Source organism: Crocuta crocuta, unplaced genomic scaffold (assembly GCF_008692635.1).
Source record: "Crocuta crocuta isolate KB4526 unplaced genomic scaffold, BGI_CrCroc_1.0 scaffold21, whole genome shotgun sequence".
Lineage (NCBI taxonomy): Eukaryota > Metazoa > Chordata > Mammalia > Carnivora > Hyaenidae > Crocuta > Crocuta crocuta.
The window spans coordinates 389,146-413,251 of record NW_027527938.1 but is presented as its reverse complement, the minus strand read 5'-3'; the positions used below and the strand labels follow the sequence as shown (position 1 = coordinate 413,251).

The window sequence follows — 24,106 nt, the reverse complement described above, 5'->3', positions numbered from 1 at the left end:
CACGCACACACACTCATGCACACACACGCACACACACTTTCTAGTCTCAATTTTAGTGATCAATCACCTACCTATATCTGAAAATCGCTGAAAATAAGTCTAATACATAAATATATATTACATACATGTTTGTAATATAAGTATGTATGTATTTGAACATGAATATGTAATACAAGTACATAAATATGCATATATATGTGTGTGTATGGAAATGAGAGACACAAAGAGAGATATACACCTTTTCTTAGATGAAGTGAAAACAGAAAGAAGACTTCTTTTCAGGACATTTTTCATTATTATTCATACAACTCATGTATGTTTATGGTAGAAAAATGTGCAATGTCTCCAAGTTTGTATATGAGTATAATATAGATCAAAAGAAGAAAAAAACGAGGTAAATAATTCTGGGCTCCTCTTCCAATATTTACAACCATCAATTGGCTTTTTAGATCTCTGGCCATTTTATAGTGTACAGAGCAAGCTGGACTAATGTGCTCAGAATTCCATTCTGTTTTTAAAATTCTAAATGTAACAAACTATATATTTTAGCATTATAGAGGACACACAAAAAATTATTGACTTCTGAATCTGACACCATGCTGTCTGACATGCAAGTATATAACTCTTGGGCAAATTTTTAACCTCTTCTTTACTCCTCTCCACCAATTTACAAAGTTAGGGTTATAAAAGTTAGCCTTGGGGCGCCTGGGTGGCTCAGTTGGTTAAGCATCCAACTTCAGCTCAGGTCATGATCTCATGGGTGGGAACCCTGCCTCGGGCTCTGTGCTGACAGCTCAGAGCCTGGAGCCTGTTTCAGATTCTGTGTCTCCCTCTCTCTCTGACCCTCCACTGCTCGTATTGTCTCTCTCTCTCTCTCTCTCTCTCTCTCAGTAAATAATAAAACATTAAAAAAAAAGTTAGCCTTTATAATTACAATTGTATACACTTAAAAGGATGAAAATCAACTTAATTTTTGTAATATATATTTACAATTTCAAAGGAAAAAGTAGNGCGGGGCTCGAACCCATGAACCGTGAGATCATGACCTCAGCGAAAGTCGGACACTTAACCGACTAAGCCACCCAGGCGCCCCAAAAGTAGAGAACATTCTTAAGCTCTTTTTTCCTTCCAATCTGACACTGTTCTATAATTTTATAAAATAATACATATTCTTTCAATAAGCAGGAAGGATGAATTAAGATGATTTATGTTTTTGTTTTTGTTTTTTTTTAATGTTTTATTTATTTCTAGGAGAGAGAGAGACAGCGTAAGCAGGGGAGGGTCAGAGAGAGAGGGAGACACAGAATCTGAAACAGGCTCCAGGCTCTGAGCTGGCAGTCAGCACAGAGCCCGACGCGGGGCTCGGGCCCACGAACCGCGAGATCATGACCTAAGCGAAAGTCGGACGCTTAACCGACTAAGCCACCCAGGCGCCCCTGATTTATGTTGTTATATTTAGCTGTTTACTTTAGGATATACTAAGAAAAGAAGAATACTAATTATCTAAGAAACACTTTTAACTGAAACTATGGTAAGAGAGAAAAAAATAACAAGTTTAAAGTTGTGCCACAAGTAGCATATTTTTATCTTAAATAATTGTCACTGAAATCAGATGTGAAAACAATGTTTAGAATCTGTTCTCCTCCAAGTTATCCAGCAAAGTGATTTCATCCAGATGAGCAACTGTTGGAGAGTAAATACAACTTTTCCCCGGCATTTTGTCTGTGGCCTCAACTTCTCTCCTGCTTAAATCCAATGTAGTATAAGTATTTATTCAGTCTGCACATATTCCTAAGTGTTGTGTACTTTATGTAAATTTTTGAAACCTTAAAGTTCCTATTTCTGCCATAAAAAGAAATAAAAAAGTAGAAAGAACAATAACTGAATAAATTAGTAAGTATAAAACAGCATTTGATTTAGACTATTTTGAACAGTAAATTTATTAATACTTTCTTGTCAAGATAAGCATTACGCATGATATTCAATGTTAGTAACAATAAATATATAATATCTGCTGAAATGGAGGTTTTTATAAATCAGGGATATTTTTTCAGGAGAATTGTAGACTTAAAGAAATCAGAAAACTAAAATGTTTTAAAAAATAAAAAATTCAAGGAAACAAAGGAGTAATAATTAAATTATATATCAGAGGAGAAAGAAAAGAATGTAAATGAGACAGTAAAAGGAAAAAGCTAGTAAACAAAACACTATGAAAAGATACATATGCTAAGAGAAAACACTAGGAAACTATCAGTGGAATTTTCTACTTCTCATATAAAGGATAAGAAGATTTCTTGGTGACAAAAATGAAATAGTCAACCATGTGACTTATGCACTATTGCTCTGATCCAACCTAACACTTTCCTAGCATTTTATCCCATGTATTTTTTTTTTTAATATTTTTATTTATTTCTAGGAGAGAGAGAGAGAGAGAGACAGCGTCAGCAGGGGAGGGTCAGAGAGAGAGGGAGATACAGACTCTGAAACAGGCTCCAGGCTCTGAGCTGGCAGTCAGCACAGAGCCCGACGTGGGGCTTGAACCCACTAACTGCGAGATCATGACCTAAGCGAAAGTCGGACGCTTAACCAACTAAGCCACCCAGGCACCCCTCCCATGTATTTATTTCAACAAGTTTTCAATTTGAATACTATGTTTGAAAAGCCAAAGTTTAAATATTTTTAATATTTATTTATTTTTGAGAGAGAGATAGAGTGTAAGTGGGGGGAAGGGGAGAGAGAGGGAGACAGAGAATCCAAAGCAGGTTCCAGACTATGAGCTGTCAGCACAGAGCTGACATGGGGCTTGAACTCACGGACTGTGGATGATGACCTAACTGAAGTTGGATGCTTAACTGATTGAGCTACCCAAGTGCCCCAGAAAAATTAAGGTTTAAAGAAAGTAATATTTAGCGAGCGTTGATATTTTAAAATATTAGATATTGTCTTTTCCACTTGAAAGCATGAGATTTTTTAATATATTCACAAAAATTTAACAGAATCCACTAAATATTCATATACTTTTAAAAATCAAACACTTGTACAGATATTAAGGCAGAAGGCAAGGAGATGGGAAAAGGCTGAAGAAAGGAGAGTCTAAGGCAAAAGGAAACAGGAATGGGAAGGGAAGGAATTCCAGCCTTGTAAATCAGTATTAGAATGGGAGACATAATTCTGTGAAAGATAAGAAATCATTATAAAAATATACTTCTGCTTTTTGAGGACTTTTGATTTTTCATGGCTAGTTGACATGAAATAGAAAAGACTAAAAGGTACTTATAAAAGGCACAAGAAAATTTTTTTCTATGTTGACCTATAGTTTTCTTCAGTACTGACTTTCATTTCTAAAATTCTGATTATGAGTGCACAATGGGTCCAATTACATCTGTGCTAAATGTTCCAGGATGATTGGACGTCTCTGGCACTGAGTAGTGAGGTGAAATGAAATGTGCAAGAATTAAAGACGGAAGTGTTTGACCAGATGCGGAGACAGATATGTTGGTTTGGTTACCCACAGCCCAAGCCTATATGCGCTTTGTCTAAATCATGTAGGTAAGAACTTGATAAAAAGTTAAAGTTTACTAATTCATAACTGATTTCAACCAACCAGAAGTTCTTATTTACTCTAAAATGTAGTTTGTCAAATTATAATCTGTCTAATAAGAATAAGAATAGAAAAATAAAAAAAAAAGTAATTGATCCAGAAACCAAGTATGTCTTATAGCAAGAATGCTAGAAGCAGATAGAACTATATTCAACTACCGCATGGAGCCAATTTATCTAGAGTAAATAATATTATTTTAAATAATTCTAGGTGATAGACAAATAATCCTAGCAGAAATATTAGAATATTTATATTTTTTTACAAAATTTGAATCAAAAAATACCAAAATAAAAATTAGTAAACCTATGTTATGTACACTGTTAGTAAGGGCTACTATTGAGTCACTAGTATGAAAAACCAAGACTTTCATGATATTTAAAAGTAACATTTAATTTAATCCTCACACCATCCTGTAATCTTATTATCTCTAGCATATAGATAATTAAATTTAGCTATAAAGATTGAGAAGTTAAGTGCTGTAACTACTCCTTTTATAAAAATTAGAATTGATTGAATAAATTTTAGTCAGCCTAATTTGGGGGTGGAGGGAGTTGGGAGAGTATTTTCAGGATTTGAAAGACCTTCTAAATCTTTTGGCAGATACCAGGAAACTAACAAACAGTAGCCATTGGTTGTCATTTAGGAGCAGGTATTATAACATACCCTATCTATACAATATTTGTGATATATTTACAATATTTGTGATATACAATGTTTGCAATATATTTGTGTATATTGCAATACATAATAATCCATGAAGATGATTACACAGGAGAATTAGGGAAAAGATAGCACAGCCCCATTTATTTCAGCTCTAAGGATCTAGGTGTTTGAATCAGGAAAATAGTTTTGACTAGGTAGGACAGTCAACAATTATCTAATGGAATAGGACCACCCTTGATTTCTCTCTTTTGCCCCATGTCTTAAGAGAGGAAACATTTTCTATTTCCACCTCAGGAAAAGGAATCTCACAACTTCAGAAAATCCACATATTGAATAAGCAGATGATGAAAGAACATCCTATCTTTGGTCAGTGAGCTTTAAACAGATTTGAAAAGTAAAGTGTGAGTACTTGCTGCATTCTTAATGCTTAATTTATGTTATTACTGAATCTTCCAAACAAATCCTAAGAATAGTTGTCCACATATTCTATTAAGAAAACTGAGTCTTAGGGAAATGACATCATTGCTTCAAATAACCAAACTACTGAATTGAAAAGTCAACTATTGAATTTGAGCTTCTGTGGCTCCACTAGTTACGATATTTTTCACTATACTATAATATACATTCACCAAGGAGTTAATTGAAACAAAGGCTAAAAAATATAGTTAATTGTAAAGCAACTTCTGTTGTTACTGGTGATAATCATCTGGTTTAATCTATTTTTTCCAATACTTTTATAGTTGAACAATTTTTTAACTTTACTTGAATTCTAGTTCTAGAAAATATTTGAGAATAATAAGCTGGAAACTACTATGTGTAATGACACAAGATATTAATATTTATCGATTTTCCCCCTATAACTCACCACCAGTGCTGCTTAATGAACAATAGAGAAATTGGATGAGTGCCTCCAAGACTCAAATGATATCCATTTTTCTATGGTGGGATCTCTAAGGAACTCCAAGTCACTGTAAGTCTTTATCATTACTCCATTTCAGGCAAAGAAATTCCAAATTAGCACAGCCAATGCATCACAAATGTGCCTTCAGGTCACCTTCTTCCACCATGATCACAGTATGAATCAGGATGAGGCTGCCACAGGGCAGAATACACTTAGAAAAGAAAAGTTTCATTCTCACAATCCCCATTCTTCATCATTATATACAGTCTAGCAAATCAAGCTGCTTCCAGCCTCTCACGCCTCTCTCCGTTTTCTTTTTTTCGTTTCTGTCTTTATTTCCACAATGCACTCTTAGATATAAATATTATATCTCCACATACATCATATATGTAGGAATAATAAGGAAACTTATTATTTTAGTCTCTTGAATAAAAGTGACAGCAATACAAGTGTGTTTCAGAGACTTGGACCTAGGGATAGACGCTGGTAATCTCAAGTAATTATCTGTGACTTTTGAGAAACCATGAATTGCAGCCTTCAGTGATTCAGAGTGATACAAATATAATTTTAATTACTTAAATTATATAAAAATTTAATCATATATGATTGAATATACTATTTAATACATAATTTTATATAACATAAATATTAAAACATAATATTTATTAATTTCATATATATGTGTGTGTGTATATATATATATATATATATATTAATCAGTCTTAAAACTAAAATGGTCCTGGGCCAAGATGGATGATTGGTTACCCTATTACTGGTTAGAAATTATTAACAAAGCCTTTTATTGTGGGGATCAAAGATAATGATAAGTACATTATTTTCTGTATATACAGCATTTATAAATATTAATTGCCCCATGTTGATTTGCTGGTCCTGTAGACAGGATCTCTTTGCTTCTGAAAGTAGACTGGACTTATAAATACTGTTTGTTTTTTTTTAATGTTTTTTATTTATCTCTGAGAGAGAGAGACAGCATGAGCAAGGGAGGATCAGAGGGAGGGAGACACAGAATCTGAAACAGGCTCCAGGCTCTGAGCTAGCTGTCAGCACAGAGCCCGACAGGGGGCTCAAGCCCACGAACTGTGAGATCATCACCTGAGCTGAAGTAGGACGCTTAACCGACTGAGCCAGAAGGCGCCCCTTTTAAATACTGTTGGAGCTAACATCCACACAAAGTTCCAAAGACTGCCAACTTCAGCGGCACTGTGATCCCTTGGAAGTTTTTGTACAGTTCACTGTGCATTTACTTTAGAGTTGTAATAGAAATCTGAAGGTCAGATAATTCGACTTCTTGCACCATCCTGCCCCATCTCTACTAATCTCTCTAGGAAACTCATTGAATCCAGGTTTCATGTGGTGCTGATAATAAATAATAATAACTGTTTTATAAACTTATATGTTGGTATCCAAATACCACATTTCTACAGGAATAATATGTATTCATTTCAAAGGTATATTATTTAAGAATAGTTTATTCATCTGATTTGTCATTAATCCTAATATAAACATGATTTATATCTTCCTTACCCAAAATTACAATGAAATAATACAAATCAAGTACAAAATTTAAAAAGGCAAATTGAACTAAACCAATGTCAAGGAGGCAAGTAAAGAAACAAAACTTCCCCACACTACTCCTTCTCAGCTCCACCTACTTCATAATTTCCTCTCTTGTACTTTCTCAGCCCAGATTCTTGATAGAATTATCAATATTACTTCACGATTGAATATTTTAACCACTAAGTGCAGGTTTTGTCTTTTTTCCCACTTATTCATTACAATCATGGCTATTTCATTGTCAAATTAGTAAGAGTTCCCTTGTCATCAAATTCAGTGGACATCTTGATTTTACAAGGAAGAAAAGAAAACCGATAATCAACCAAATTGCAGTAAGCTGCAAGAACGACTTTCATGAGAATTGCAGTTGAAACAAAACTATTATTTAAGATGAAATCAGTCAGGGGCCCAGTCAGTTAAGCGAATGACTTTTGATTTCAGCTCAGGTTGTGATCTCAGTTCCTGAGGTTGAGTGAGCCCCGCGTTGGGCTCTCAGCTGACAATGCGGGGCCTGCATAGGATTTTCTCTCTATTCCTCTCTCTGTCCCTCTCCTGCTTATGCTCATGCTCTCTCTCTCTCAAAATAAATAAATAAACTTAAAAAAAGAAGTCAATAGGTCATTAAAGAAAATATTTCACAGGTCCAATTTCAGTAAAATAAAAGTAACATTCATTTTAGTGCACTCAAATTTGGAAACATGCATGTAGATTTATGTTGAAATGAGAAATATCTGAAGGCATAATACAATGTATCTGAAGAGTAAAGCTTAATGAGGTAAGTTTTCTTCATTTTTTTAATGTTTTTTTAATTTATTTCTAGGAGAGAGAGGGACAGAGAGAGACGGCGTGAGCAGGGGAGGGTCAGAGAGAGAGGGAGTCACAGCCTCTGAATCAGGCTCCAGGCTCTGAGCTGGCAGTCAGCACAGAGCCTGATGCGGGGCTCGAACCCACGAACCGCGAGATCATGACCTAAGCGAAAGTCGGACGCTTAACCGACTAAGCCACCCAGGCTCCCCAGTTTTCTTCATTTTTAAAAAATTAGAACATAAACAACTAGTGAGTAAGATTGTTTTGGAATCTGCCTTGTTAGAACTTCCCAAATCTTCCTGAAAGCACTTCTTGAGAAACAACTGAGATAGCCCTAAAAGAAGAGATTGTTATCACTTGCAAATTTTGCTTTGTAGCATGTTTTAAATAGTTTCAAAGATTTTGGGAAAAACAATATTAATAGGCCAACTCAAAATTAAAGCATTTTTTAGCATTTTCCAAAACTGGATTACCTAGGTTGCAGATTAGAAAAAGAGAACAAAGATTCAAATTTTAAAAATCTAGTTCTGAAAGTAAGAGGCACAATACTTTAGAAATAAGTGTTTGTCCCTAAATATAGTTAAGAGCCAGAGACTTCAAATGTTTTCAGTGTTTCAGTAAAATGATGGAAGATTCACTCCTTAAAACAAATAAACGAAACATATTCACAAAACAGTAAAAATATCCACACATATTAGATTGAAGAATAAATTTCTGCTTAATAGTCAGTCTCTCCTTTGCAACAAATGACAAGGTGGACATTTCATTCTTTGAGGAAAGTTAACCCTTTCCCATGATTATGAATAATACAGCTATTGGCCACAATGGAATGCCTGCTTAGTTATGCAAAGGCAAATGTGATGTATTGCTTCTACTTCATACACACACACATACACACACACACACAATTGTCATGAAAAGTGCCAGAGTGATCCCAGATAATATGCCTCTGACTTAACCCTCACAATCTGAAATGTTATTTTACATGCCAAAGGGGATTTTGAAAATTGAGAATTAAGATATGGATTATGGGGAGGTTATCCTGAATTATCTGAGTGAGCCCACTGTGAGAACAACAGTCTTTATAAACACAGGTGTGCGCGCGCGTGCACACACATACACACACAATCACACACACACACACACACACACATAGGAACAGGAGTGTCAGAGTCAGGAAAAGGAGATATGATGAAAAGGATGTAAAGAAAGACTGGAATGATAGATGAAGATGGAGGATGGGGCCAGGAGCCAAGGAATATTAGCACCCTCCTAAAGCTAAATTTCCACTGGATCCACTACAAAGAATTCAGTCCTGCAAAAATCTTCATTTTAGCCCCTTATGACTCTTCTCCAACTCCTGACCTCAAATAACACAAAATAAGTTTGTGTTATTTTAAGCCACTGAGTTGTGATAACTTATTAGAGTAGAAATAAGAAGCTAATACAAATACAAAATAAATGTACTACTGAAAAACAGATATAAAATAGATTTTTTAAACAGAAGCATATAGTTGCTTGTGAGACCATTTTCTAGTTTCTATTCCTGAATATCACTGCTAAAGGATATTAGAATTTTCCTATATCAGCTCTCATGTAAAATGTGAAGAACATTTGAAGAATTAATTGATAACTTGTTCCTACAATTCATTTTATGAAACTAGTTTTAAAATAGCAATAAAATTAGGAATAATGTATTATCTTCATAGACATCAATGTTTTCTTATTTTAAATGTTGAGATGCAAAATACATTTGAAGAATTTTATACACAAGAAAATACGATCTATAAAATAACTCATATTCCTGTCATTATAGGACTAGGTAAATGTCAATGATAAACCTGATTTTTTTTTTTAACAAAGTGAGAGAAAAAAACCCTAGGTTCTTTAAAAGAAATTTCATTACTGATATTGTTGATTGTGTCTGTTGCCTGGAGATTTGGTATTGAGAATTGGTGATTACCCTGTTTGATCTTAGTTCAAAGTATGCTCTATTGTTTGTCAAATGGCTGCAAACCTATCTACTGTCTTCACAGTAATGAATGTAATTCATGTGCCGGCAAAGCCTCACACTTAATACCCAGGGAAGAAAATGATGGCATGAAATATGCATATGCTATTCAGGAGACAGCTCCAATTATAATCTATTGACTACAGTAACCCTGAGTATCTGAAACCAGAGGTCTACTCAGGCTACCTAATACTTAGCTATAAATATTCATTGAGATTTCCACAACAGATTATTTATCTGAGTTGCTGCCACTCCATTGGCATTAAAAATTGGAACAATTCTGGATCTAGTGATAAGAATTTTCTGGAAAGTGTATTTAGAATTCATTCTCTTTATTCATAGAAATTGATTTTTTTATATACTGATTAGAAGCAAAGTAAAGCAGGTTTAAAAATTTGAGCATCTCATTCTACTAACTCTTTTTAAAAGTAATTTCCTCTATTTACCCATCCTAAAAAGTGATTAAATTAAGTTTTTTGGGGCTATCTATTCCTTGATATCCTCCTCCTTTTTCTCAAATCACTATCCCAGACCCATCTGATTTAACATTTTCTTTTTAACTAAATTTAAACTTTCCTGATTTTGAGCCTTCCAAATACTACACATGTAAAATATTTTCCATTCTGATTAGACTATCACAAATCTCTCCAAGAAGTTTTAGACTTGAATATTAAAGAGCTTTTGAAATATCATTTCCTTCAGATATTTCACAAATCTCATAAAGCTATTTTAGACCAAATAAAGGCATCTACCACCCTGCATAAACAGGTTGTGGACTTATTCTCTTTCTTCTGATCTAACTCTTTAAGGAAAATAAAATGACCTGGCAAAACACTTTGGGTTTTACCTGACATATAAAATTAGCCACTACTACCAGGGACAATATAAATATAAAGATAAAATAAATTATCTTTCTATAAATAGCATATGATCCATTAAAGGAATGGCATTTGACTAAAATATATGTTGCATATATACAAGGAGTTTGATAAAATAGGTGAATCTGAACACAGGTAACATAAGAATGGAGAAAAGAACAGATAAAACCCCATGATACCACAAGAGCAGCCAGAGCAACCAAGGAGAAAGATAAATTGATAAACCCAGAGTTTATTAGAAGGAGACTATATTTAGAATCACTACCTAAAGAAAAAAAACCACACTAATTCAAAGATATTTATGCACCTGTTTGTTGCAGCATTAGCCAAGATATGGAAGTAATCTAAGTGTCCATCTATAGATGAATGGATAAAGAAGGTGTGATATGTACACAGTGGAATTCAGCCTAAAAAAATAAAAAAGAAAAGAAATCTTGCCATTTGCACCAACATGGGCGGACCTAGAGAGTATTACACTAAGTAAAATAAGTCAGACAGACAAAGACGAATACTATATGATTTCACTGATATGTGAAATCAAAAGAAAACAAAAACAAAGGAGAAATAACAACAAAGAGACAGAATCACAAATATAGAGAACTAGTGGTTGCCAGAGAAGAGGAAGCTAGGGGGGATAGGTGAAATAAGTGAAGGGGATTAATAGGTACACACTTCCAGTTATAAGCAATTTATAGAAAAGAAAAGTACAGCCTGGGGAATATAGTCAATAATATTGTCAGGTGTATGATAACAGTAGGTAAACACAGTTAACATGGTAAATATTTGTAATATATATAATTGTCAAATCACTATGTTATACATCTGAAATGAATAAAATATTATATGTCAATTATGCTCAATTAAAAAAAATTGCTAAGAAAAATTTGCTAAGAATCACCTGGGAAATATTTCAAACTATAGCAAACTGGTGTTCTCCACATTTTATGTGACAAATAAGATATTTAGGGGGATGGCCTACCCTCATATAAACACTAAAAACTTCCAGATAAAATACAACCCTCCTTCATTAAAAAGGCATCTGAGATCTCAACAAAGCAGATGTCTTACTGAAGGTAGGCACTTTGTGGGGAAAGGCCAGGAATGATAATGCATATGCTGTTCACAGGTCAGTTAAAAAAATTGTAAATTTGTCCCCTCCATTTACAATCTTGAACCCATTTGGAAAACTTGACTGAGAAAAATGGATCTGTCCTAGGATATAGATTATAGACTATACTGGTGAAATGAATTTGTAGAACATAATAACTTAACTTGGTTAGCTTAGAAATGGACATGCCCTTATGACTCAACAACTATACTCTTAGATACATACCCTAGAGAAACTGTTGTACTTAGGAACAAAGAGACCATACAAAAATGCAAAAAAATAAAAAAAAAAGCCCATGTCAACATCATTTATATTGGAGGAAAACTATAAATGATGTAAATGTCCCTCAGCAGGGGTATATATAAATAACCCATGGTATGTTCAAAAAATGTAAATCTTGGGAAAAATAAATATGAATATATTATAGCTATATATTCATTGATGTAAATGAGTTAAATAAACAAAAGAATCAAAATCATATTGCAGGACATACATAAAGGTTTTAAATTTTTAAATTTTATATGTTGTTTAGAGATGGAAATATATATTTAAAACACAGGTAACTGACAAACACCCAATTCATGATAAGAATGGGAGAGTATGCAAGGATATATCAGCAGAAAGATGTATGCAGTGGACATTGACAGTACCTGCAGTATTTCATTTTATTTTCTACAACTTAGATTTCCCCACCCTAGATTCTACACCTTTGATATCCAAATTAAACTCAACAAGACTCCAAATATCCCTTCTTCTAGGCTAGTTTGAAATTCAATCTGTCATTGCAGCCATCACTTCTTTGAAGGTTTATAGCAGAATCTGTTGGAAAGGTGACAAGTCTCTGGGAAAATTGGCACCTCCATTACACATCCAGCCTTACTTTCTTTAAAAAATTTTTTTTAACTTTTTTATTTATTTTTTTGAGAGAGACAGAGCATGAGTTGGGGAGGGGCAGAGAAAGGGAGACACAGAATCAGAAGCAGGCTCCAGGCTCAGAGCTGTCAGCAAACAGACCTATGCGGGCTCAAACTCATGAACCCATGAACTGTCAGATCATGATCCGAGCTGAAGTTGGCTACTTAACCAACTGAGCTACCCAGGTGGCCTCCCCCCACCCATTTAAAAAATTATTAATGCAACCTCACTTTCAATCACTCTTTTTCTTCACTTAGGTATGACATGTAGGCTTCATATATGTTCCTCAAATCTACCAGAGAAGCCCCTGATGAACTAACTTTGTCCTTGCTGTTCTTTCTAGAAACATGTGGTCCTAGAGTTATACATGACTGCCTACCTTATCTTCTTCAAGTATTTTGCTTACATGTTACCTTAGAGAAGCTTTCTTTTATCAATCTGTTAAAGAAAACAATTCCCCACATCCATTCTCCCTATCACTATTCTTTCAACTTTTTTTTCACCAGACTCATCTAATACACTACATAGCTTATTGATTGGTTTATTGTTCCTAGTAATTTATGACAACAGCAAAAATTTTGTGCATTTTCTTAGCACTACAACACATGGTAAGCAATTGGTATATTTTTTAAAATGAAACAAGGGGCTTTTGACTCAAGTCCTTCATGCCTTATACTTAGATGTATGTTCTAGAAGCCAAGACTCTCGATAGCCTTCAATTCTGTTGCTCCCATGTTTGTTAAAGTGAAAGAAAATACACATCAAGGCTCAGAGCCAAATGCCCAGAATCCAGTCTCACAAGGTATCTCATGCAGTTTCCTCACTACATTTTGTTTTTGAAATCTATTAGAAATCTTTCAATGAGACTTGCATCTAGTCTTCCTATCTCTCATGCATTCAACCATCAATTTCTCTTTTAGGCAGTTTAGTCTCTTCTTATACCTCACATTCTTCTCTACCCCTTTGACACACACTAAACTTAGTCTTTTCAATAAGACTTCTTTAGTCTTAAAAACTTTTACAATGGTGCTAAATACACAACTCTCTACTGAGAAAAAGTAATAGAAAATTACCTGCTATCTCTGTGTAATGTGGACAAATAAAATACTAAAGGGGAAAAATATGTTCACTGAACTATATTTTTTATTATAGCAACATATAATTTTTCATAATTGGTCACTGTTATGCACACACTCTTTAAAAATTGTTTTCTTGCTCATTTTCCTTAAAAATAGAATTAAAATTATTCTTCCAGTAATCACCATGAATTTTGAAAATATGTACACATATCACTGTGTCTTGCCTTTATGCAGAGAACATATTTTTTGTGGGACCAGGGACTGCCGTTTCTGAATGAATGTGAATTTGGCCTTAATAGCTCAGCATTTAAAAAATTTAACTTAATCCTCATATAAAATTATTTGAAGTTGTCTGAATTATTGAATTAAGGCAAAATACAGCCAAATTATACTCAAATGTAGAAGGTTGACAACCTAACTATATGTGTCAATATAAATATTAAAAGAATAACAACTGCCAATATTTAAATAATGTTATACAGAAAAGCTCAATTTTAAAGGAAAATCAGCATTTTGTATGTGAATGATATGAGAAATTTCTCTTTTAGTTGCAAACTTAAATACCTGCTTCTGTACAAAAAAAAATCGAATTCAATTACATGCTTTGTTCATCATTTTACGCTATACTAGATACCTTAACAATAAGAGAATATTTGAAATTATCATTGCAGTGTCCTGCTTTTGTTTCAAGAGTATTAATTATTCGTGTAGGAGGAAGAAAGCTGAGGCACGATGATTATAGTAGTCTCCCAATCAATTGATTATCCAGAGTTCACATCACTTAATTATAGGTTATAAAAAAGAGAAAAGTGAATGACTTTTTCTGTTTGCATTATTTGTTCAAATTTATCATGAGATTTTCTTCTTCAAAAGAAAATACTTCTACTTATTTTTAGTAACAGTGATTTTTTTAAATTCTATCAATGGCTTGACATATGTAACGTGTGATTCTGACAGGAAAAATATACCTTCTTTCAAGAGATAAAAACAAGTTAAGTACCATGATAAATATATATTATTTCTAGGCAGTTCAATCATATTATCAATGTATTTTCTAAAATAGAGGGTTAGAAACTTTAACATTCTATTCCTGTTTCTCTTCAATGCATCATGAAGGAAGGTTAACAATTTGAGGACTGTGGTGAAAATAATGTGGTCAAATGGTCAGGAGAATTTAAATAGAAGATGGGGTCATATTTTAATAAAAAGGAAAGTTAGTCAGACTAAATTTGTACTATTAGGAGAAAAGGGATATTAGCATACTTATGTTTAATAAAAGGACATGAATAAAACAGACTTCAGAGGTTGTTTTTAATATTTACAGAGATATATCTGAAACTGTGCATATAAACATTCACAAATCCTCACCTGACTTTACATATCAAGGGATTAGAAAAAGAACAAACTAAGCCCAAAGTTAGCAGAGGGAGGAAATAAATATTAGAAAATAAATAAAGAATAGAAAAACAAAATTAAAAACAATATTGACAATATTAAAAATTAACAACACTGAGGGTTGGATTTTTGAAAAAAAATCAATAAGCCCTTAGATAGACTAAGACTAGAGAGAAGACTCAAATAGATAAAATAGAAATTAAAAATATTAATAGAAGATTCAAAAATGAAAGAGTCCATATAGGACCATTATGAGCTATTATTTAGCCAACTAATTAGATAACCAAGATGTAATGCATAAATTCCTAGAAACATGTAATCTACCAACACTGAATTAAGAAGAAACTGAAAGGCCTGAACAGACCAACAACAAACAGTAACACTGAATTGATAGTCAAAAAGCCCCCAACAAAGAAAAGTTCAGAACCAGGTGGCTTAACAGGTGAATTTTACTGAACATTCAAAGAATTAATACCAATCTGTTTTAACATTTTCCAAATAACAAAAAAAAAAAAAAAAGGAACACTTCCAAACTCATTTTATGAGGCCAGATCACTCTTATACCAAAACCAGGAAAAGACAACACAAGGAAAGCAAACTACAGGCCAATATCCCTGACGCACACTGAGACAAAAATCCAAATTCAACAGCACTTTGAACAGATCAGACACCATGAACAAATAGTTATCCTAAGGATATAAGGATTATTCAACAAACACAAATCAATCAATGTGACATACTACATTTTAAAAATGAAAGAAAAAACCCACATGATCATCTAAATAGATGCAGAAAAATACAGCATTTAGATGTGGAGAAAATACACCCTTGTACACAAATGATGAGAATGTCAACTGGTACAGCCATTATAGAAAGCAGTATAGAGTTTCCTCAAAAAACAGAACTACTACATGATCCAGCAATCCTAACTCTGGGTTGATAGGCAAAATAAATTAAATCAGTATCTTGAAGATACATCTGTGCTCCTATGTTCACCGCAGCAATACTGACAGTAGCCAAGATATGGAAACAAATTTAAATGCCCGTTAATAGATGTCGCACGCGTGCACACCCACACCCACACACACACACACCTGAATAGTATTCAGGTTGAAAAAGGAGAAAACCTTGCCTTCTCCAAAAAAAAAAATAAAAAACAAGATACAGTAATGTCACTTTAATTAACAATACTGTATTGTATACTTGAAATTTGCTAAGTTGTAGATCTTAAGTGTTCTCATCTACTTACTACCCCAAAAAGAAAGAATAACTATGCGAGATGATAGATATGTTAATTAACTTGACTGTGGTGATTACATCACAATATATATGTAAATCAAAACATCAACATCAACATTACAACTTAAATATACACAATTCTTATTTGCCGGTTATACTGTGTTCAGAAGGCCTAATTTATATTATGATCTATTTTTGTACTACTTGTGAGGTAAAAATGTTTCTTTACATTTTAAAAAGGAATAGGGTTTCCATAAGTAGACCCATTTATATGTGGCCAATTGATTTGAGACAATGTGCAATAGCAATTCAGAAGTGATTTTAGAATATAGTATTTGTGAAAAATGAATTAACCATGTCCTAAAAAATCAGCCATACTCAATGCTTCTTACTATAGACAGAAAGTAACTCAAAATTGATCAGAAATTTATGTGTAAACCTTTATAACTTTCAGAAGAAAATGTAGGAGGAAATCTTTTTGACCTTACCTTTATAAAATTCTTCGATATGACACCAAAGGCATAATCCATAAAAGAAAAATTAACAACCTTATCAAAATTGAAAACTTCTTGTTCTTTAAAGTACAGTGTTAAGAAACAAAAAAGAAAAGCCAGAGACTCAGAGAAAATATGTGAAAATCATATATCTGATAAATGACTTGATCCTAGAATATGTTGATAAATCCAAACTCAATAATAAAACACCCAATTAAAAGTGGCAACAATTTTTAATAATAACATAGGAGAATTCATAATTAATCATTAGAGAAATTCAAATTAAACCACGATTTGATACTACCACATGCTTTTTAAATGTCAAAAAAACCCCACAAAAAAACAAAAAATCCTGATATACTGACTGTTGGTGAAAGTAAACTGAAGGGTTTATTAAAGCACTGATTCCTGGCCTTCACCCGAGATTCTGATACAGAAGTAGTTAGCTGGAGATAAAGAATTTAGATTTGCAACAAGCACTCATAAGACAATGACGCCTACTACACAGGGAAAATTGTTGGAGTAGCATCCATCTATAGTGGTATCCTTGAGGAAGTTTATTATCTGTAATCATAACAAGAAAATGTTATCAAGTGGAAGATTTCAAGCAGTAACTGAAACACTGTCTCCAGCAATATCCTGATGTCTGTATTAATGAAACTTGTTACATATTTCCTGAAGTTCATATTACTTATCTTTGTAATATACATTTTTTGTACATATGCATTGTATTTTTTACTCTTTATATGCATATGAAGTAAACACATTTTATGTGTACCCTAAGCAAACTTTTGTACCAAGAAAATTTAAATTGCTTTCAGAATCAAAGGAAGAGTTTCAAGGATCCAGATTAGTTTGGATGAGTTTGGACCTAGAGATTGACAAATCTGTCTTTCTCACAGTCCCTCTGGCTTTCAGACACATTTCTCCACTATTTTATATTTTAGAGCACATGGTGAAATACTGTTAACATTTTCCTCTTAAAAAATAAAGAGATTATTCTATTCTAATTATTCTAATTATTCAAAAATTAAAGAGATTATTAGTGAGAATTCTATTGACCAATAGTCCTCAGCCAACATGGAGAATTGCCTAAACTGGAATGAATCACTCACCTAATGTACTTCCCAGAGAAAGTTCCATTTGATAACTACCTGACAAGGTTAAACAGCCATGGCCTCTTTACCTCACCTTAGAACAACTCTGGAAGACTATTCTATGTTCAGATGTCCCTGTGGGTTTGACTGAGGTCTTCACTGAGATGACATCCTGCCCAATCTTTCTCTCTGCCTAATCCTACTTCCTTCTTTTATTCACATGTTTGCTAATATATTTTGTTAGACTAAAAAGTGCCCTCCCCAAGATATATTCACTCCTAATCACTAGATACTATAAATATTACCCTATGTGTAAAGAGTTGATATTACTTTCTATGCCAAAAGCAATAATTAAGTTAAAGATCTTGAGAGGAGGAGTTTATCCTAGATTATCTATGAGGGCTCTACATCCTACCCCATGTATCCTTGTAAAAATTGGTGAAAACAACAGAGTAATTTGTGAGGTGTTTGTTAACTAACCTTACTGTGGTAATTTTTTGGTAACATATACACATACCAAATAAATATGTTGTACACCTTAAACTTACACAATGTTATATGTCATTTATATCTCAATAGAGCTGAGGGAAAAGAAGTGGAGGGACTCTGACAGAAGCAGATCACAGAGAAGATAATGAAGATGGAGCAGAGAGATGCAGCCATAATGCCAACACCCATGAAAAGCTGAAGAGGTAAGGAATGTTTACTCCCGTATAGCTGGGAACTCTGGAGGGGACACAGCCCTACCAGCTAGATTTCAAACCTCTGTCCTTTGAGAGAATACATTTCTGTTGTTTTCAGCTAAATGGTTTGTGGCCCTAAAACAACAACCACAGCAAAACTAACACATCTCTTTTTATGGTACTTTCTATCTCAAAGTCTTCTTCCAGGTAACCCAAACTGGGACAGACATGGTAGTTACAAATTCTGAAATCACAATTCACAGCTCTACAAATAAAAGATGAAAAGGTCCTTCTCTACCACTGCCCTAATGCCTAGGGAAGTTTCTGATTGTTTTGTTTCTTTTTCTATGTTACAAAATGAGTCCCAGAACTGTACCATTTAATATATCAGAGGGACTAGGATACACTTTTGTTATGTGCTTACTCCTTAAACCAGTGGAACAGATATTAATATGGACAGATTTCCCCCCCACACACACAAAAAAAATATGAGTGAGCAGCATACAAATCACCTATGTATTCCCCTAAGACAGAGAGAGAAATGGAGGGCTTGGTAGACAAAATAAATGTCCTTTAGTCCATCTTTTCCTACAACAAATCCCCATATCAGATTGTAACAATAAAGCAGTGAACATTTCTTATATGTAGCTCCTGTTTAACAGTGGGAAAATCCCAATATAACTTTGCCTTCCTTTATTAATATACATTTTAGTTAAAATAGCAAAACCTAGTAACTCAGGCAACTTGTTAAGGCCTGAATTGATATGATCAGGTTCTGATCCCCAGGGCCTGAAGGTGTGACTGTATTTGGAGATAAGTCCTTTAAAGAGGTAATTAAATTAAAAAGAAGTCATTAGGGTCAGCCCTAATCCAATACGACTAGTATCTATAAGAGGAAGAGATTAAGACACAGACATACATAGGAGAAAGATCAAGTGAAAACACTGGAAGAAGAAGATCTCCAAGCTAAGAAGAGAGGCCCTCAGAATGAAGCCAATCCTGCCCACATACGGATCTTGGACTTCTGGATCTAGACTTCAGTACTGTGATGAAACAACTTTGTGTTGTTTCCTGTGGTATTTTTTATGGCAGTCATAGCATACTAATTCATTATTGGAAGATAATATTTGTAATATATCAAACCTCAATGTAAATAATAATTTAAAAATAAGCAAAATAATTATTAGCATTATCTAGAATGATTTCATGTATAAAAATCTCATGAGTTATATTATTAAGATATATTGTGATTTATGTGGATATTTATAAATGCTTCACTAGCTTTGCTTCCTAAGGTAAAGAAAAGGGTGTTTATCATGAGAAAAAAAATCAATCGTATTCATTGTATTTGTACACATTGATTGATTTATATGCATGAATATAACCATTTTAGAATCCACTCAACTAGAAAACTTCTGCTCATCTTCTGTATAATCAAATATTACAGTAAATAATGTTCAATTTTAAGTTAATCAAAATCATTAACATTTAACCATACATTTCTGTCATAATGTAAATAAGGAACAGTAACTACTTTTTTCCAAAACTTCATTATTTTTAATGCAATAAGGAATAGCACTCAATGAGAACCATTGATTTCAGTGAAGTGTACTGACTGATATACACAAAGCTGTTAGAGCACTATGGAGATATGATAAATATTCTAAGGAAAAATTGCACTAATCAGAAAAAGACTGGTAGTTCTGTTTTTCCATCAAAATTAAACTTTTGCTTTTTTAAACCACTAAAACTGTTGGAGTCCTCTGTTACTACTATATAACCTAGCCTATTCAGACTGGCATATATATGATCAGTGATGGGCTATTGATAAAACAAATTATAAAGTACCGGGCATTATCTTAACACCGGCTAACAGCATGGGACTAATTGCCTGGTGTTGGAAAGATAGTAATCCATTAGATGTAATAGCAATTTTTTGCATACAAATGTTGCCTTATGTTACATGTGAAATAGACCCTATACTATAAAGTCTGTAGCTCTAGGGAAAAGGCTGGCAATCTAGTTCATAGCAGCATATAATAGTTTACTGTTGGCTTCACTTAATAAGATATTGCAAGAAAAATAGGAGTTCAAAATAATTGATGAACTTCAATTACTGGTCAGAATGCAGATAAAGACAGATGGTTGCTCCCACCATAGAAAATGTAGATTAAATTTTTAGAGGTGCCTGGGTGTCTCGGTTGAGTGTCTGACTTTGGCTCAGGTCATGATCTCACATTTTGTGGGTTCAAGCTCTGCGTCAGGCTCTGGGCTGACAGCTCACAGCCTGAAGCCTGTTTCAGATTCCATGTCTCCCCCTCTCTGGGCCCCTCTCCAGCCCGTGTTCTTTTTTTTCTCTCTCTTGAAAATAAACATTAAAAAAATTTTTTTCAGTAGATTAATTTTTAATATGTGTATTTATGTGTACTGAACTTTTGTTAATATTAAATGTTCTCTTTTTCTCTAACACAAGTTTTAATACCTTTTTAAAACTAAGAATTTCAGACATAAAGAAATCTTGAGTCAAAGGATTAATATATTTTTTAATCTAGATTCCTAACATGTTACTATCTTAAATTAGTTTAATGTCCTACATACATACACACACATTTGGATTTTCTAGTGTTTCCTCACTTTTAGATTCCAGTTATACACTTTTGGCAAATAATATGCAAGTAAGATTTTTTTTTATTACTTTCCAGAAAGATATTCCATATTTATCCTGAATTTTTGCTGCTCTGGCTCTTGAATCAGGCTTTTTCCCAAGGAGTAATAGTTGTTTTCATCAAAGAATAAAATGTACTTGAGCATGAGTTGAGTTCATAGACACTAGAAAATCATTGCTATGTATATACATACATGTGTACATACAGAGATACATCTGTATCTATTTCTAGATCAAACTATATTTAACTTTTTTCAATGTTTACTTATTTTTGAGAGAGAGAGCTAGGGAATGAGTGGGGGAGGGTCAGAGAGCGAGGGCCTGAAGCAGGCTCAAGGCTCCAGGCTCTGATCTGTCAGCACAGAGTCTGATGTGTGACTTGAGCTCACGAACCAAGATCATGACCTGATCCAAAGTCAGATACTCAACCAACTGATCCATCCAGGGCCCCCAGATCAATCTGTATTCAAAAATTATATGTATCTATAAATATGTCAGATACATTTGTATCTGAATATGTACCAGTATGTGTTTCTGTATAAATACATGAGCTTATACTGACACTTCCCATTCCAATCCAACAGCAGAGGCTTATTCTATTCTTCTCCTGGTCTATATTTATAATTTCCATCTATCTCCATAATGAGAAACCAAGCTCCAATTACCCACAATGTATTTACGTAATCACTCAAACTTTGAATACCCAAAAAGTAGTTTCAGAATTTCTAACTATGACTCTATATTAACTATAAGGTTCAATATTTTTAGAGTTCTGTTGTTTTTTTTTTCCCTTAGCCTGAGGATATACTATCCAAATGCTGATTAAAAATCACTTGGTTTAATACTCCTACATGATTTTCACAGTGGTTATGCAATTTATTTGAAATATGGTTTGGTTCATTTGTTTCTGTTTGAGTTCTATTTTGCATTGCCACTCTTTTATTTGTTTTATTTGTGTGTGTATCTGTGTGTGTCTATCTATGTGTGAGTCTGTGTATGAACACTAACAGTTTCCAAAGTCAGACTTATACCTAAAGATGTATTTAATGAGTTAATTCTTAAGATACAGAAAAAAGAATCTCATTGTTCTTGAAAATATTAATAGGAACATTAATTTGGATAGATATATTAAGGAGTTAAATAAACAATATTCTTAGTAAACAAATTACATAATACTGCAGAGGTTCTGTGATATGTATTTTAAGAATTAACGATATTAAAGCACTTCATCCCAATCCTAGACCCATACCATGACCACCACCTATAGGATTTTCCTTCTTTGGTAGTTTAAACAATAGAAGTGTTCCATTGTTTTGTCTATCCTCAAAATATTATGTTAGGTCCTCTCTACATATTTATATAATTTAGCAATTTCTCATTTCCACCTACCAATTCTTAAAATATAAATCCAAGTATTGAAGATAAACACAATGGGGAATAATTAAAATTCTAAACAGTAAAAGAAATTTTTAAGTGGTGACCAAATTCATGGTAAAAAACTTTATTGTTTGAAAAATATGAAATCAGTTCCTGGATGAATAAAGTATTGCTATACTTCAGAAGGGTTTGGTTATTGGCCATTTTGGGTTAAGGTAAGAAAGGATATAGAAAATTTTAAAATGTATCTTCTTAGTGATGAATCAATTCTTTAAATTGTCAAATTATTCTTTTATATATCTATAAACAGCCCATTTATTTTTATGGCTAATTGCGTATAGTTAAGTTGTGTAATTCTGAAGATGAATAGAACTGAGCATGTGCAAAACAACTCCATTGTGTTAATACTACATAGCTTAATATTCTATTATTAAATCTATATAAAACTGGAGGACAATGATCCAGTATTAATTAAACAGTAACCTATGTTCAACATAAAAACATATACACTTTTTACTTTCTTGAGAGAGATGAAGATAATAAATTTGGACAATCAAATATAAAAGCCATTTTAATTGTCTTGATCACATACTCACAGGCTAAAATACGTACAATATTTATTTTTAATCTTAAAATACTGAGTTATATTTAAATAACTCAGTTATATTTAAATAATATAGTGATAGATGACATCTAATATCATTACCATATGCTAGATAATATGTATTATTAAATAATGTATATAATTTATCATGTTGTATATATGTGCATCTATCTATCTATATCTACCTATCTGTAGAGGATGTTGTTCAGTAACATATTTGCCTAATAGCTATTAAATTGTCTTTTCCAAGAAGAAGATAGAATGAGAGAGACTCAGAAGGAGGATACAAGTATCCAGTTACAAGAGATATCGGAACAAAATTATGTAATTGACTAAAACATTATGCTTTGAATCTAAAGGTAAAATTGTTAAAAGAGTAAAAATATGTGCACTATATTTATATAGTTTCTACAGAGGCCACAAAATAATTACTGATAAAATACTACTGATTGTTATTCTAACATCTTTTAGGATCCAGGATTTAAACAAATAGAACAAATTGATAATCATCTAATAACTCTCTGTTTCCCAAACAGGTAATTTCTCTCTGAAATGTGTAGTAGAGAACAGATATTTGTAAGTCATTTTATACTATGTTTTCTGATTTTTTTCTTTCTGTTTTTCTTTTCTTTTTTTTTTTTTTTTTTTTTTGACAGAGGAAGGGGAGAGTGGCAGAGGAAGAGGGAGAGAATCTTAAGCAGGTTCCAAGCTCAGAGCTCAGTGCAGAGCCCAACATGGAGCTTAATCTCATGCCTGTGAGATCATGACATAGGCTGAAATCAAGAGTCAGATGCTTAACTAACTGAACCACCCAGATACCCCTGATTTTTTTTTCTTTCCATAAAAATTTAATAAACTGTATATACCAAAGTTCTCAAAATTTTACTCCTAGGAAGTGAGAAACATGCCGAGTATGTTGGCAGTTTAGATGCACTCATAAACAATGTTTCTTCCAGAGATAAATTAAAAATTGAATATTATAAGATTTCTAAGAAAGAATATGAGAAAGACAAA

At 33.1% G+C, this 24,106-nt stretch overlaps 1 long non-coding RNA gene across 1 annotated transcript; it reads left to right on the top strand.

Annotated features, from left to right (window-relative positions):
• Positions 1–3,428: 3,428 nt before the first annotated feature.
• Positions 3,429–23,922, top strand: LOC144221706 (uncharacterized). Its single transcript, XR_013332146.1, has 4 exons — positions 3,429–3,545; positions 4,559–4,665; positions 18,343–18,455; positions 23,749–23,922. It is a non-coding gene; the product is annotated as an uncharacterized LOC144221706 (long non-coding RNA).
• Positions 23,923–24,106: the final 184 nt, after the last annotated feature.